We start from the raw sequence: 16,612 nt of genomic DNA, 5'->3' as shown, positions 1-16,612 counted from the left end.
ATATTGTGCAAAACTTAAAGAAATAAGTTTTGGAAAGTAATAAAAGACAAACTTATCTGGTTGACAGGTAACCCTCACCTTGCTAGCCACCACTTTCACTGCAGTCGGAGCTCTGAAATCACTCCATAGAACTTCTAGTTCCCACGATATATATCTGAAAAGTACCAATCAAATTCAGTTGTCATCTTTTATAATATGGAAACTGGTTTTGTTAATCTAAAAACACTTGCAGAGGTGGTGGTAAGGTCCACATTAGTTCTCAGGTTCCATGAATGCCAGATGTTTATATTTGTCAAAACAGAAAGTTTAATCCCAATATGAGCTTTACATTAAAATTGTGGTATTTGAAAAGGATTGAATAATTTTTAATTTGGTTAAAAATTAAAGAGAGTCTAAGGTTTTCGTAACAAGACAGCAATCATTATTTTCTTTTTTGCTCCTCCTAGGCCCTCCTGGGGGAAGAGAGGCAATCTCTTCTTTTCAGGTTTGCTTTCAATTGGTTCTGCGCCTTGTGCCTTTCCTATGTGAAACTAACAGATGTAAATTGTTTGACCTTCTTGAGTAAAAATCATGTGGCTCTGCATTTTTTTGTGTGTATTAAATAAGCAGAGCTAAGATAAAGATTGTGTGGAATCTTAATGACAACTTATTTTTCTTTCTTGGACATTTCAAAATGTTGAGCTGACTCTGATTTTTCACATAATATATATCAAACTCTTTTGTCTGCTAGTAAATCTATACATGTCCTTGTGTTCCCACTATCAATAAACTGAGGAATGAAAAAATTTGAGAGCATGGTTTATTTCACAAATGCCTCCAGACAAAAACTGAGAAAGTATAATGTAACTGTATGATGTACAAAGATTTCAGACAAACTTTATCTTGTAAAGTTTTAAAAACCCATATTTGAAAAATGAAGTTCAAAGTCATTATTCTTCACACTCAACTTCAATTGAAACAGAAAAGTTTAAAATGAATTTTGATCAGCTAATAGTAGACTTAATATTTTGGTTTCTAGGAGAAATGCTTCCAAAGCTATCATTTATTGTTTGCTTTCATCCTTAAAATATATAGGCTTCCTTTGTCCACTAGAATATATATGTGACTTCATTTATAGAAATATTTATTTAATAAAAACCATTTCAACATAAATGATTTCAAGGATCATAAGAAGAAAATAGCACTCTCTAGTGATGAAACCCTGAAACACCAAAGTCATGAGGCAGACTGCCTTCCAGTTACTAGACTGACTCATGCAGGTAGAGAAAGAAAGAAGAGGAAGTTCTGAAGTCTAGGTATTAGCAAAGAAACCTCATGAAGACTACATACATCTGGATGTCCTGGAGAACACAGGATACCTGGGGCATGGAGGAGAGTGGTGGGAAGGAAGCAAACTGTTGCCAAAAAGATATTAGATCAAAGCAATGCCTGACCCCCTTTCATGAGTGATGGGAAAAACCTGGCACTAATTAAACTAGTGCCTGGGTAAAGTCCCAGGGACTTTTCTGAGCCAGAATTAAGCATCGGATCCAAAGGCAACATGGGAGATCGAGAGGGATAAAGAGCCAAGTGTATCCAGACAGTTTCAGGGTATAAACAATGAACAAAGCTGTACAGCCAAGGAATCAACTTAATGGATGCTGGTCTCCTAGTGGGCGGAGGGGATGAAAAGAAATCAACTGCCCAAGGTAAACACTGAAGGCTTATTTGGACAAGTGAACATTCTGTCCAAGCTCCACCCTTTGATAATTCAATCATGATTTGATAAGCTCCTAAAGTCTGAACCTGGTCCAAGCCTCCATTCTGGAGTTCTCAATACAGATCTCAGCCTCAATTTTAATCTCTTCATTTCCATTCTAATGAAGCAATATTTTTACAAAGGTTACCAATTTATAAGTCAAATTATATTTATAGTATCCAAATAATTCAATTAGAAGAATAAATCCCATACCCCCCAAGCAGCCTTGATATAGAACAAATCCTTCAAGGATGAGACAAAATAGAATTGAAAAATAATAATCTGAATCAGCAAAACAATGATGAGTTCATGAAAAAGATCTATATGAATCCTTTGTCAATAGAAGCATGATGCTGAGACTGTGCAGGGAGAGGCTTTTCTAAGTTATTAAAGATTACAAAATACTTTTAAAAATGCAAAGCCCTTTATAAATACTAGACCCCATTTGAGTTACTATTCTCCTGGCAGTAAAATGGAGGATAGTAATAATTGTAATTTGAATTTATGGAGGGCCTATCATCTCAGACACTTGTGCTTTTGAAAGTCAGTTCATTAATCCTCAGGACTATCTTAGCAGAAAAAGTAGCCAGAGTACAAGCTCCTTTTGCAGATAAGAAATTGAGACACAGACAGATTATGTGGTTTATACAATACACACACAAAGAAGCTGGAAGTAGAAGAGAAAATAGTTAACTACAATGGTGGAAATGTGGTTTACAGGTAAAGAGTTAGTAGATTTGGCTTTCTCCTGCTTAGGCACATTAAAAAAAAAAAAAAAAAAAGAACCATCCCAGCCAAAGCTATCAGGGCAAAGGGGATTTACACATATAAGGGACTTGAGAGTATATGGCAGAGAAGGTGGCAGCAGCTCAACCCAGGACATACCACTGAAGTTTAGGTAAAGGGCTTGGCCTGCCTTGCCCGGCACAATGGACACTCTGGCACCCTCTTGACTGGTGCTCTAGCACTATCCTCCCCACCACACCCTCCAACAACGTGAAGATCATTGCATAAACATGAAGAAACAGTCTCTCAGAACCATGCTCTAAAATAAGGCTTAGAATGAGGGGATAAGAATCCACTTGCAATTCTTATCACCTAGTTTTAATAAAAAATAGATTTTATTTCAAAATAATTTTGTTTATATTGAAATGCTTAGATTTTAAAGTGAATAAAATTAATGTTCTATAAAATTAATCAATATGAAATGTGTGAATTAAACATATTTTCATAAGAGAAAAAGGTCTTTTGAACAGTTTTAAAGCAACTGTGATTTAACTATTGCTGTTGTTTACTCCCTAAGTCGTGTCCAACTCCTTTGGAACTCCTGCCAAGTTCCTCTGCCCATGGAATTTCCCAGGCAAGAAAACTGGAGTGGGTTGCCATTTTCTTCTTCAGGGGATCTTCCTGACTCAGAGTTTGAAACCATATCTGCAGCACTGCATGTGAATTCTTTACCGCTGGGGAAGCCACTAGGGGAGAAGCCCAAGTGAACTATGTGCTTATGTGCTCAGTCATGTCTGATTCTCTGGGATCCATGAACTGTAGCCCACCAGGCTCATCGATTCATGGAATTTTCTAGGCAACAATACTGGAGTGGGTTGCCATTTCCTACTCCAGAGGATCTTCCTGGACCAGCAATCAAACCTGCATCTCTTGCACCTCCTGCATTGGCAGGGAGATTCTTTACCACTTGCACCACTTGGAAATCCATATTATTCTACAATTATTAGCAAGATAGAGAATAAAGAAAAATAAATGGCTATATCATCCTATATGCATACTCACACACACACTCATTAAAAGATTACTAGAAACAGAGAGCTACAATTAAACATAAAAATGTCTCTCTCAGAAACAACCACTACTAAGTTATATTTCAAAATGATAAGAATAAATATGGAAGAAAATCATGACACCCACGAAAGAAAACAGGTCACTGAGAGACTTCTGGTATCAACATTCTCAACCAACTTACTGATCATAACAACAAATCCTAAAAGAGAAAGTAAATTGCTATCAAACCTCAACAAGCAAGACAGAGTAGTTTAAGAACAGGGAATTTCAACTTCAGTAAACAGCCAAACTCAACTTAAGGCATGAGAGATCAAGCAATGTAATTAGATAAAAGGGGAGCCAAAGCAATGCTCTCAACCATCAGTACCTCATTTACTCTTTGCTTGAATCAAGAGAAATATCCTCATAGTTAGGCTCCCAAGATATATCATGCCACCCAAGACTGGAAACATGAGTGTTATCTGATATTGGAAGTTTATAAAAGCCAGGCAATATTTTCATGACTATCCATGCTTCTAGGCAGCGTGGATACTCAGTGAGAACACTGGGTACTATATGCTGACCAGCATCCATTCTGATAAGCCAGCGTCCGTGCCAATAGCCATTACTGAGTATTTTTCATATTACTCAGTACCCAGGAAAGTGTCACCCTAAACCAACCCAGATAGTTGTTCATCTTTCTTTTTTCAAATAACTGGGTATTATTTGGCAGGATAAATTTCTGTTTTTATGTTTCTTTATTTAAAGGCATATATTGTAAAAGGAAAGAAGTGACACTATATCACCTGAATTTAAGAGTCAAATATAAAGATGACCTTAACTGGTGCTGGTCGGGCTTCCCTTGTGACTCAGCTGGTAAAGAATCTGCCTGCAATACGGGAGACCTGGGTTCAATCCCTGGATTGGGAAGATCCCCTGGAGAAGGGAAAGACTACCCACTCCAGTATTCTGGCCTGGAGAATTCCATGGACTGTATAGGCCATGGGACAGCAAAGAGCTGGACACAACAGGTTAGACCCAGAGGAAGGGGTACACAGTCTGTAGCAGTAACAACAGAGAGGGATGAAAGGAATAGCTGGGATGAGGAGATACAACAGTAGGAGATACGTAAGATACAGTGTGATACGATGTGAGCCCCACTGTATCATGAAATGTTTATGAAATGGACTCAAGGCTGAGCCATCTCAGTTCATATTTTCTCCAATAAAACAGTTACATGCTCACACCATTAGATGTTTAGTGTGAAGCAACAGTTTTAAATCTATTTTTAAATATAAATTTATTTATTTTAATTGGAGGTTAATTACTTTACAATTATGAGTTTTGTATATTTATTTTGTAAAAACAATAGAAAGTAAACCTGGTCTTAACACAATCTATGCATAACCAAGTCACTGAGTAAGTTTCTTAGAGAACCATACAAAAGTGAAGGGGAAATATTAGTTAAGTGTAGTTATTTAGTACTTCACTATTGCTGCTAATGGAGAAGGAAATGGCAACCCATTCCAGTATTCTTGCCTGGAGAATCCCATGGACAGAGGAGCCTGGTGGACTACAGCCCATGGGGTTGCAAAGAGTCGACCACGACTGAACGTCGAACACAACTGAATGGCTAACACAACACAACAACATTGCTACTAAAATATTCCCCATTCATTAAAACAGTCTTTTAATGTTGAATCTACATTTATATGAATAAATTTTATAGACTGTAAAACAGGCTGTATTAGAAACTAGAAATGCCAGCAAATTTGGAAAACTCAGCAGTGGCTACAGGACTAGTAAAGGCCACTTTTCATTCCAATCCCTAAGAAAGGTAATGCCAAAGAATCCTAAAACTACCACACAATTGCAATCATCTTACACGCTAGCAAAGTAATGCTCAAAATTCTCCAAGCCAGGCTTCAGCAATACATGAACTGTGATCTTGCAGATGTTCAAGCTGGATTTAGAAAAGGCAGAGGAACCAGAGATCAAATTGCCAACATCTGTTGGATCATTGAAAGAGCAAGAGTTCCATAAAAACATCTACTTCTGCTTTATTGACTATGCCAAAGCCTTTGACTGTGTGGATCACAATAAACTGTGGAAAATTCTTAAAGTAATGGGAATACCAGACTGCCTGATGTGCCTCCTGAGAAATATGTATGCAGGTCAGGAAGCAACAGTTAGAACTGTACATGGAACAACAGACTGGTTCCAAATCAAGAAGGGTATACATCAAGGCTATATATTGTCACCCTGCTTATTTAACTTATATGCAGAGTACATCATGAGAAATGCTGAGCTGGATGAAGCACAAGCTGGAATCAAGATTGCCAGGAGAAATATCAATAACCTCAGATATGCAGATGACACCACCCTTATGGCAGAAAGTAAAGAAGAACTAAAAAGTCTCTTGATGAAAGTGAAAGAGAAGAGTGAAAACGTTGGCTTAAAATTCAACATTTAGAAAATGAAGATCATGGCATCCGGCCCCTTCACTTCATGGCAAAGAGATGGGGAAAACAATGGAAACAGTAAGCAACTTTATTTTATGGGGCTCCAAAATCACTGCAGATGGTGACCGAAGTCATGAAATTAAAGGATGCTTGTTCCTTGGAAGGAAAGCTGTGACCAACCTAGACAGCATATTGAAAAGCAGATACATTACTTTGCCAACAAAGTTCCATCTAGTCAAGGCTATGGTTTTTCCAGTAGTCATGTATGGATGTGAGAGTTGGACTATAAAGAAAACTGAGTGCAGAAGAATTGATGCTTTTGAACTGTAGTGTTGGAAAAGACTCTTGAGAGTCCCTTGGACTGCAAGGAGATCCAACCAGTCCATCCTTAAGGAAATCAGTCCTGAATATTCATTGGAAGGACTGATGCTAAAGCTGAAACTCCAATACTTTGGCCACCTGATGCGAAGAACTGACTCATTGGAAAAGACCCTGATGCTGGGAAAGATGAAGGCAGGAGGAGAAAGGGATAACAGAGGATGAGGTGGCTGGATGACATCATTGACTCAGTGGACACAAGTTTGAGTAAACTCCGGGAGTTGGTGATGGACAGGGTGTGCTGCAGTCCATGGGTTCACAGAGTCTGGCACGATTGAGCAACTTAAATGAACTGAACTGAACTGACTGAGAAACTAGAAATAAGACTTGTTCCCCACCAATCCAGTAACACTTAGATGAGCAAATCTTCCTTCCCTTAGGGATTTCTAGATTTTAGGATATCCCCTACTGCATTCTGAAAGTAGAGTGAAACAGATTTTTTTATCCTCTTGCCTTGAGGGTCAACCAGTGTGGTTTGGAGGAAAGATCAGGGGACCTGGAATCGAAGAACTTCAAGATTCTAAACCTCTTTGATTCTATATTTTCATATTTATTAAGTAGGAACAATAACTATAACATCCCCCCTATGTTTTGTGAGAATTAAACAGATTAATGTCTGTGATAGGGACCAAAAATTCTGTGATTTGGGGAATATTCTATATCTGCTCTGTCAAATCACATAATCAATAGTTATTTGTAGCTACTGAACATTTGAAATAAGGCTAATACAAATGAGAAACTAAATTTTTCATTTTTGCTAATTTTAATTAACCTAAATTTTTATTAGTTTAATTAATGTAAATTTTAAAAGAGACATTAACATACTGAATTCATTTCAGTTCATTTCAGTCACTCAGTTGTGTCTGACTGTCCGTGACCCCATGAATCGCAGCAAACCAGGCCTCCCTGTCCATCACCAGCTCCCGGAATTCACCCAAACCCATGTCCATCGAGTCGGTGATGCCATCCAGCCATCTCATCCTCTGTCATCCCCTTCTCCTCCTGCCCTCAATTCTTCCTGGCATCAGGGTCTTTTCCAATGAGTCAACTCTTCACATGAGGCGGCCAAAGTATTGGAGTTTCAGCTTCAACATCAGTCCTTCCAATGAACACCCAGGACTGATCTCCTTTAGGATGGACTGGTTGGATCTCCTTGCAGTCCAGTGACTCTCAAGATCTTCTAGAAACACTCTCTATACTCTGTCTACAGTAGTTTTAGTTTCAGTTATTCTTACTGCAAGTTAATTACTCGGTTCTGGAAATTCATAGATATATTGTCTTTGTTTAAGAATGAGAGTTTCCCTTACATATAGGCAAAGATATACATGTAACCATTTGAAACAATTTGTGAAATGAATCAGAATGTAATTGCATTTTTGTCCACCACTTTCCTTTTAAAAATGTATTCATTGGGGGGAGTTTTTCCCAGTACCACTGATGAAAATTCCCCAGTTGGCCCCATGTTTCTTTTGGTTACTCTGTGGTTATTTAAAGTTGCAAAATACAGTTTTGATTCATGAATTAGAATGCCCCATCCAATATTTCCATCAGCATACCAACATTTTGGTGTAAGACCGAACTCCCTGCTCTCGTGCCCTGCAAGTCTACAGGCTTCTGGGGAGGGCGTGCTGTGAACACCTTCTCTTTCTCTACCTCACTTCCTCTGTCACCCAACTTGCAACCTCCCATTCCTGTAGCCTCCAAAATTGGAGAGTAGGGAAGAAAAAGGAGAAATAAAACAGAACATTTTTACTCTATTAGTGTGACTGAAAGTTGGCTTTGGCTCTGCAGTGTTTATTACTGACACTGTGTATGGGGGTGAGTGTGTGCACATGTACATGAGTGAGCTTTGAGGAATCCTCAGAAGCTTATGACTGTATCACCTGTGAACTGAGCAACGCATCTAATTCTTCTGTTAGTGATGTCCCCCTCAGCTCTGGTTTTCTAGAGGAAAACACATTAAGCTTTCCAGGAGTATATAGCAAAGCCACTTCCTCTAAGTTTGAGATAAAAAAGATCATCCCTCACTTCTACCTATCCACACTGGGTTAGCGCTTCAAAAATCACTCTTATAAAATCCTCTGTGTTTTATTCTCCCTTTATTTTTCCTTATAACCTGGAGGTGGGTGAGGAGTCAATACTTGTGAAGATATTCCCAACTTGGGATTTTAGTTAGAAAACAGTTATCTTAGCATCTTGGCCAAATTTTCCAATTTAACCTCCTTGACCACTCTTGCTTTGTTAATTGTAGCCAACATCTAGAAATTAGATAAAAATCAACAATATGAGACCAATAAAAATCTTTGGCATATCCATAGCCATTGTGGGAAAAAATAATGTGATCTTCTCATATGCAATGATATGGGTCAATCACTGAAATATATTAAGTAAAAAAAGGAAAGGCACTAGACATTCCATATGTTTTCAGTGTTTCTTACTGGAAGAGTTGGAAAAAACTGAAAGCTGCCATGTCGTATTTATGAAGAGAGAATTTGCAGATTAAAAATCTGAAACCTAGAGTTTCAGCTTACTTCACATTCTACATGCTAACATATTATTTGCATTTTCTTATTGCGGCAAGAATTACTTTACATTTTTTCTTTAATATCTTTGTAAATATATTTACATACACAGTAAGGCCTCTATTCATTGCTGAATTTTTAAAAGTTTTTCTATCTGGCACAAAGTCTCCAACATCTTTTTTCAGCCCTGACATTCTGACACAGTTGTGTCTATATCCAAGTGAAATGCCCTTTCCAAATAACTGACCAAGTCATTTATAAATAAGATTTAGAAACCTGAATGAAACACCATGGACTGAATAAATGAGTCTATATTTTTCCATAAATAGGTGAACTATAACATACTTTTTTTTTTTTTTGCACCTGATAATACAGAAAAATAGGCTGGATTACAGGCAGAACATAAAAATACATCCATACTGTATGCTTGCAATCTACATGTAAATACTGAGGAATTAACCTTTACAACTAGAAAACAATGTTCGATTATTGATATTCATGTTTTTATTGAATTTTCAGTTTATTAAAACCATCCAAAAAGAGAATGGTTTAGTAAGCAGAGATTGTTCACTTTGCTTGAGACTTGCTATTTTTCAAGTAGCAAAGGATAAAGGGCTTCTCCTAGCACTCTAGTTTGAGGATTGAGAATTATATTTCTGTATAGGTATTGAGGAGAAAGTTTCAGAAAATTAAAAAGTTTGATATATGAAATGATATGTCAGTTAATAAAATTTATTTTCTTTTGAACATTAAAAAATTGGAAGGGAAACACACCTAAAGTTTTACTCTGATAAATTTTGATAAGGTCAAAACTGGCTGCTATCTCCAACCCTAGTCCCCCTCTTCTCATCACACACTCCAGCCTCTGTTAGGCTTTCCTATGCTTTGCAACTCCCACCTTATTTCTTACATAGCATTATCAACTGTATACACATGCTTATCACTCCCTCGATCTTTGTATCCCCAGGACTAAGTAAAGCTCAGGTGGAATTAATGCTGTGTGCTCAGTCGCTTCAGTCATGTCCAACTCTGTAAGATGCTATCGACTGTCACCTGCCAGGCTCCTCTGTCTATGGGATTCTTCAGGCAAAAATACTAGAGCGGTTGCCATGCCCTCCTCCAGGGGATCTTCCAGACCCAGGGATTGAACCCTGTCCCTTATGTCTCCTGCACTGGCCGGCGGGGTTTTACTACTAGAGCCACCTGGGAAGCCTGCTGAATTAAAGTTTACTGAATAAATAAATGAATAATGCCACCCACCCCACAGTGACTTACACTGATTCCTCACTGCCTTCAGAATAAAGTGCACAATTCTTAGGCTGATATTTGAAAATGCTTCATAATTATAGGCAATCTATCTTTCCAGTCTTATTTCCTTCATCTTTTGCCCCCAATTCCCCAGATACTACATCACCAATCACACTTACCTATGGGGAGAGATGGGGTCTTTTTTGTTCACTGCTATGTCCCACAGTTTAGGTCAGTGCCTCACACACAACAGATGTTCAGAAATTATTTGTTGAGTCAATGGCTGGATAAATTAACTTTACCAAATATATTTTGTACTTTCCATTTCCTTATATTTTATAAGTAGCTACTCCCTTTGTTTTTGCCTCTTTAACTTCCTTTCTCTAATTTCCAAGGCTCAGTAAAGTTTGATCATTTATGAGAATCATTTCCAGGTTTCCTAGGCAAAATTAAATTCTCTCCATACAAATATAGACTTATTTGACACTTCTCATCACTTCATTATGCTCTTTTTATCTTATTAAATAGTGGCTAGATTTTAAAGTTTTGGAAGTTTAGGACTATGATACTTTGATGTCTCTTTATCCAGTCTGTTCCCACCTACCTTTTATCACTTGTCTTAGCTGGAATATTCTGAGTAGATACAAATTCCACAACCTCTTACTACTGACATGGTATTTCTGTGAATCAGTTTCTTTATCTCTAAAACTGGCAGAACATCTTTATCCTAACCCTCAAATTAATTGAGCCATATATTTTACTTAAGGGATTTAATACAGTATTTGGTACATGGTATTGTTATTATTATTAATACAAAAGTGAAAAGGCTGGCTTAAAACTCAACATTCAAAAAATGAAGATGATGGCATCTGGTCCCATCTTCATTGCAAATAGATGGGGAAAAAGTGGAAACAGTGGCAGATTTAATTTTCTTGGGCTTGAAAATCACTGTGAACAGTGACTGCAGCCATGAAATTAAGACTTGCTCCTTGGAAGGAAAGTTATGACAAACCTAGACAGAGTATTAAAAAGCAGATACATCACTTGGCCGACAAAGGTCCAATAGTCATATACGGATGTGAGAGGTGGACCATAAAAAAGGCTGAGCACCAAAGAACTGATGCTTTCAAACTGTGGTGCTAGAGAAGACTCTTGAGAGTCCCTTGGACAGCAAGGAGATCAAACCAGTCAATCCTAAAGGAATTCAACCCTGAATATTCATTGGAAGGACTGACGCTGAAGCTGAAACTTCAAAACCTTGCCCACCTGTTTCAAAGAACTGACTCACTGGAAAAGACCCTGATGCTGGTAAAGATTGAAGGCACAAGGAAAAAGCCATGGCAGAGGAAGAGATGGTTAGATAGCATCACTGATTCAATGGACATGAATTTGAGCAAATTGTGGGAGATAGTGAAGGCCAGGGAAGCCCGCTGTGCATGGAGTAACAAAGAGTCGGGCACGACTTAGTGACTGAGCAACAACAATGTCTACTAAATAGAAAATTCAGTTGTTCTCTCACACCATAGGTTGAGAAACAAGGAAGTTGATTTAAGATCAAATTTTGCACTATATTTTAGAGATTACAATGCTACAAACATATCTGAGTCTCCAAGATGCCACAAATATCTGGTTTTCAGTTACATCTGGAGAGATTATTTATTTAGAGCATTGAAGATAAATAAGTGTCTTGAGATTAGGGAGAAACAGGAATTCTCCTTCATTGTGCATGAACAAAATATGGGATAAATATTTTAGAAGGCAATTCATCAGTATCTCATAAATTTGAAGATATACATGACTATGGTTCACCAAATCTATGAAATATTCACTAAAATATATCTTATATTTGTATACAACTGGCATGTATAAGAATATTATTTATAATTCTATTTATGATAGCAAAATACCATGCTGCTATGAAAACTAATAAGTTGTGCTACAAAAATCAGTACAGATTATCCTGAAAAGTACGAGGTTAAAAGAACAGAGCAAGTTGCAGTTGAACACTGTATACTCTAGGGTTTATATAAAATCTTTCAACTTTAAAACAAGCTTATATAATATTTATGGATATGTTCAATTGCAGTAGAAATAGTAAAATATAAAAATAAAGGTAGACAAAAGAATAAAAGCGTACAATAGAGAGAAAATCTACAAAGACCGAAAAGCAGTGACTGCTGAGGTAGCAAAGGGAGGAACAGAACCAGGGAGAGCACTTGAATTTTTTAATTTCTAATTTTTTTTTGCTAGGCTGGAAGGTGAGTGTGCAAGGCTTTATGATATCTATCTTTAAATGGAAATCTACTATGTATTGTATCTTTTAGGAAAACTTCCAAATTAAATGCTCTTCCCAATGGAAACAGAAGACACAAAAACTCCCCTCTACCATTCCTGGAAAGTAAACCTAGTGGTCAGTCTCCTGGCTAGAGATGATGTTTCTGTTTTTTCCCAGGAAGGCTCCTACAAAGAAGCATCATCGCTGAGCAAGGTGGTAACTATAGTAATCAAGAGAGAAACCCTAAGACAAAATAAAGTTGTGGAAGCAGTCAATCCAGTCTTCTTTCTCCTCTCCATCCCTAGATACCTGGAGAGTCTCTTTCTTCAGCATGCCTCTATGAGTGAGGCAGGAGCAAGAACAGAACCAAGTTTCATTTTACTGAAAGGTGCTTGCTTGCTGTCTCTATTGTTCTGGCCAGTTCTGATGGCTCTCCAGAATTCCAATTCCAAGTGATTAACAACTCAGTTTCCCTTTCCACTGAAAGATCAGCTCAGCTCCGATTTCAAATTGCCTGAAGCACATTTCCCCCACAAGAACTAGCTCCCCTCTCTTTTGCTTCAGTATTACTGTTATTCTCTCAGGCCCAAGCTTAAAAACTCAAAAGCATTTTGACTGTTATCATTTATTACTATTATTAAATTATTATTGTTGTTGTTTTGCTATTGAGTTCCCATCCCCCTCTTCCATTTTCATTCCCAGCACCTGTTATTTATTCCAGACACTATGAACTCCCCTTCCTCTGAAATTCTGGGTATGTATTTCTTCCATGTTCAGGGAAGTCATTCCACTTTGTTTTTGACCAACTCACATTCAAGTTTCCAAATTTCTTTTTTTCTGTCCTCTAATTATTACAGTTCAAGCAAAGATTTATGAAAACTTCTTTAATCTCATGATCCTGAGCACCATATATGCTAAGCAGTAGCAATGAACCAACAGTGAGGCCAGGAATGACTTAAGCGACATGAATTAGCACTTTCTGCCTTTAGCTATTTAGAAGTACATACCTCCTCTAATAGAATAGGATCCCCTCAGGGGCTATGTCTCAGTTACTCTAACCCCAAAGCCCAGCCCAGGGGAAGGACATTGTAGGACTGTGAAAAGTAATCTTAAGTGAATAAATGGCATGTCCTAGAGAGAGTAGACTATAGATGACATTCAACAGCAGAAGTAATGCCCTTTTAGATAGTATACTATATTTATCAACTGATTCGGCAGCTTTCCTTCTCCTTTGTTTTCACTTTAATCCTACCCTGGACTTCCTGACATAGTTCCTGAGAGAGTTTACATTTAAATGATATATCCCATGCAAACCTTTACACACTTGTCACGCTGCTGCTAAGTTGCTTCAGTCGTGTCCAACTCTGTGTGACCCCATAGACGGCAGCCCGCCAGGCTCCCCGGTCCCTGGGATTCTCCAGGCAAGAACACTGGAGTGGGTTGCCATTTCCTTCTCCAATGCATGAAAGTGAAAAGTGAAAGTGAAGTCTCTCAGTCGTGTCCGACTGGTAGCGACCCCATGGACTGCAGCCTACCAGGCTCCTCCACCCATGGGATTTTCCAGGCAAGAGTACTGGAGTGGGGTGCCATTGCCTTCTCAGTTATCACCAAATACCATAGAAGACACATAGTTTCAATAGACAGCTAGACATTGGTGTAGTCTTTCAAGAGAAGATTTTCCAAAAATTCAACAATGACATACTTTCATTGTATGTTATTAAATTTAAAATCAACTTAATTTCAAATTGTCTTTTGTCCCCCAAATTTGCTAACACATTTTAAGACAGGATGGTGTTTAACAGATCCTGTCTTAATAGTCTTTATTATCTCTAAGACAGACACATAAAATTATCTGTTTATAAATTAGCTCCAGGGAAGGTGAGAACACCAAAATAAATAAAACATTTAAGCTGTTTCTAAAGTTTTCAAGTAAGTTGTAACCAAACTATGACTTCACAATTCCTATATTCTGTACAGTAATGATGAAATCTCACTATTTTGAATTAATCACATAATTAAGTTATGGAGGCTATAAAAGGATTTCCACAAAAATAGTGATGACTTTAAGAATACAGCAAAATTGCATTATCCTCTCTGCTAATTATTATTATGCAAAAAAAACCTGAGATTAACACAGGTGATCCAATATCAAACTCTAAAATTAGAGCCACTGAAAATGGATTTAGACATGTTTTAAGGAGTCAGAGATACTTTCATAAATAAGAGGCACCAGAATTCTCACTACGCACTCCTTGATCTGTTTTTTTTTAATTGTGGTAAAAACACATGATGTAAAATTTACCATCCTAACCATTTGTAAGTGTAGAGCACAGTACTGTTAAGTATATTTACATTATTGTGCAATCAATCTTTAGAACATTTTCAAATTGCGAAACTGAAACTCGTTACCTACTAAATATTTCCTATTTCACCCTCTCCCTAACCCCTGGCAACCGCAATTCTACTTTCTGTTTCTATGAATTTGACTACTCTTAATACCTCATATAAGTGGAGTCCTACAATAAATTATCGTTTTAATCTGTTTTTGAAGCTGAATTGAGACTTCATTATGAAGAAAGTCCACCCTCCAGTAGCTATTGTCTAGGCACCTATTCAGCATAATGCACAGCACTCATTTATACTATTAATCTAGTGAGGTAGGTTTTACACCCACCTTACAAGTGTGGGAATGGGGGCTCCACAAGGTGAAATACTGTGCCAAAGTTCACACATCTAATAAGAAGTAGGGCCACTGAATCTAACTTTATCTGACTTTAACATCCACAGTCTTTTCAACACAGCTGTTGCCTTTTGAAATATTTAAAAGCTTCAAAGGATGTCAACCATCCACATATCTGAAGTAAGTCAAAGTGGGGTTCTATTGTTGTTGTCATTGTTTATACCTGACTTTGAATGTTCTTTTCATAAATTATTTCATCCTATGCCATGTCTCAGGTATTTATGTGTTAAAATTTATTCTAAACCATGTCCCACAAACCCACAGAGTGTCAATTACCTTCTCTTTTTCTTTCCCAAGGAGGCCTTGGGAAGGAAGAAATATTTACTTTATTCAATTGTTCTGGAAATGACACAATTTCCTATTTGCACCATGTATCAATAGTGAAAATAATTAATTTTTAAAAGCAGCACTTACAATTGCAGAAATGAACCCCAGTCTCTTCAGTTCAGGAACATTATTTGGTAGAGTGAATGGAAGTCTTTCTACCCCAAACCAAGGACTCCTTACAAACGTGCCTTGCTCTGTATGTGGCGCCTGGACTAATACTTACTGAGCCACCTGGGACTAGGAGTCCTTGTGGTATGACTCCAGGCTGCTCAACCGGAAATCCTAAAAGGGAGAAGAACTACAATACCCACAATTCAAATGTCTCACCTGAAACTGGGAGAAGAGGATGCAGCTTTGCTCTGGGAAGGTGGGAAAAAAAAAAAGCAAAGCAAAAAGTAAACATGTATGTATTGAGTGGGTATATTTAAGAACAATTTGTAAATATGAAATTATTTCTATAAAAGGAAACGGAAAAAAGGTTTGATGTTTGCCAACAAGAAGGTGCCCTCACTGTTGGAACGAACTAAAAAGACTTTATGCAAACAAATCCTCATTCAGCTGTGCAACCTGCCACACCAGATTCTCTTTCAGTGATTCAGGGCAGAGATGCCTCATTACCTTGTGCAACAGATGAATGAGAACTTCCCAGGTAAATCCTGAAAGCCTCTAGTTAATCCTGCATCAGCATTTGTGATTGTCACTCACAGGTGCTAAAGGATATAATAGAAACATTATACCCTTCAATTTCTAAATGCCCTGGATTACTTTAAATGTGATTTTTAAAATGTGAACAAGATGAAACTTGTGGATATTTTCTATCATTTTCCTTTCCATTCCCTGATTTTGTGTTTTCCTTCTGTGGATTCCAACATTACTTCTGATTGCTCAAAACTCAAGAAAATTGGAAGGAAAAATAGAAATTTTAAAACTTGAGTAAAAGTAAAGGTGCAATAATTGTTTCACTTCTTTGCAACACTGGGAAAGTGTTAGAAACAAACAAACAAAACCTTAAAAATGTATTTTCTCCATTTATTCATACAGCATCTGTCTCTAGCCTTTTCTTTCTCATTAGAAACAAACCATAAAATGGTTATAGACAAGTCCTAGTCTGAACCCAAAAACCTAATGGAAGCATTCAGCTAAAGT

At 37.5% G+C, this 16,612-nt stretch overlaps 1 protein-coding gene across 3 annotated transcripts in view; it reads right to left on the bottom strand.

The window, feature by feature from the left end:
* The window catches only part of MACC1 (MACC1, MET transcriptional regulator), an 86,361-nt gene extending 70,636 nt beyond the window's left edge, over positions 1–15,725 (bottom strand). For 2 of the 3 annotated variants that reach the window (XM_018047344.1, XM_018047342.1), the window contains exon 1: positions 15,554–15,725. The gene's annotated coding sequence lies outside the window, so the exon portion shown is untranslated. Of the gene's footprint in view, positions 1–78; positions 155–15,553 lie in introns of all 3 variants that reach the window. The other variant, XM_018047343.1, reaches the window with a different exon arrangement.

The sequence above is a fragment of the Capra hircus genome, chromosome 4, assembly GCF_001704415.2.
Source record: "Capra hircus breed San Clemente chromosome 4, ASM170441v1, whole genome shotgun sequence".
Lineage (NCBI taxonomy): Eukaryota > Metazoa > Chordata > Mammalia > Artiodactyla > Bovidae > Capra > Capra hircus.
The sequence above is the reverse complement of the archived record's forward strand: the minus strand, read 5'-3'. Positions and strand labels throughout refer to the sequence as shown.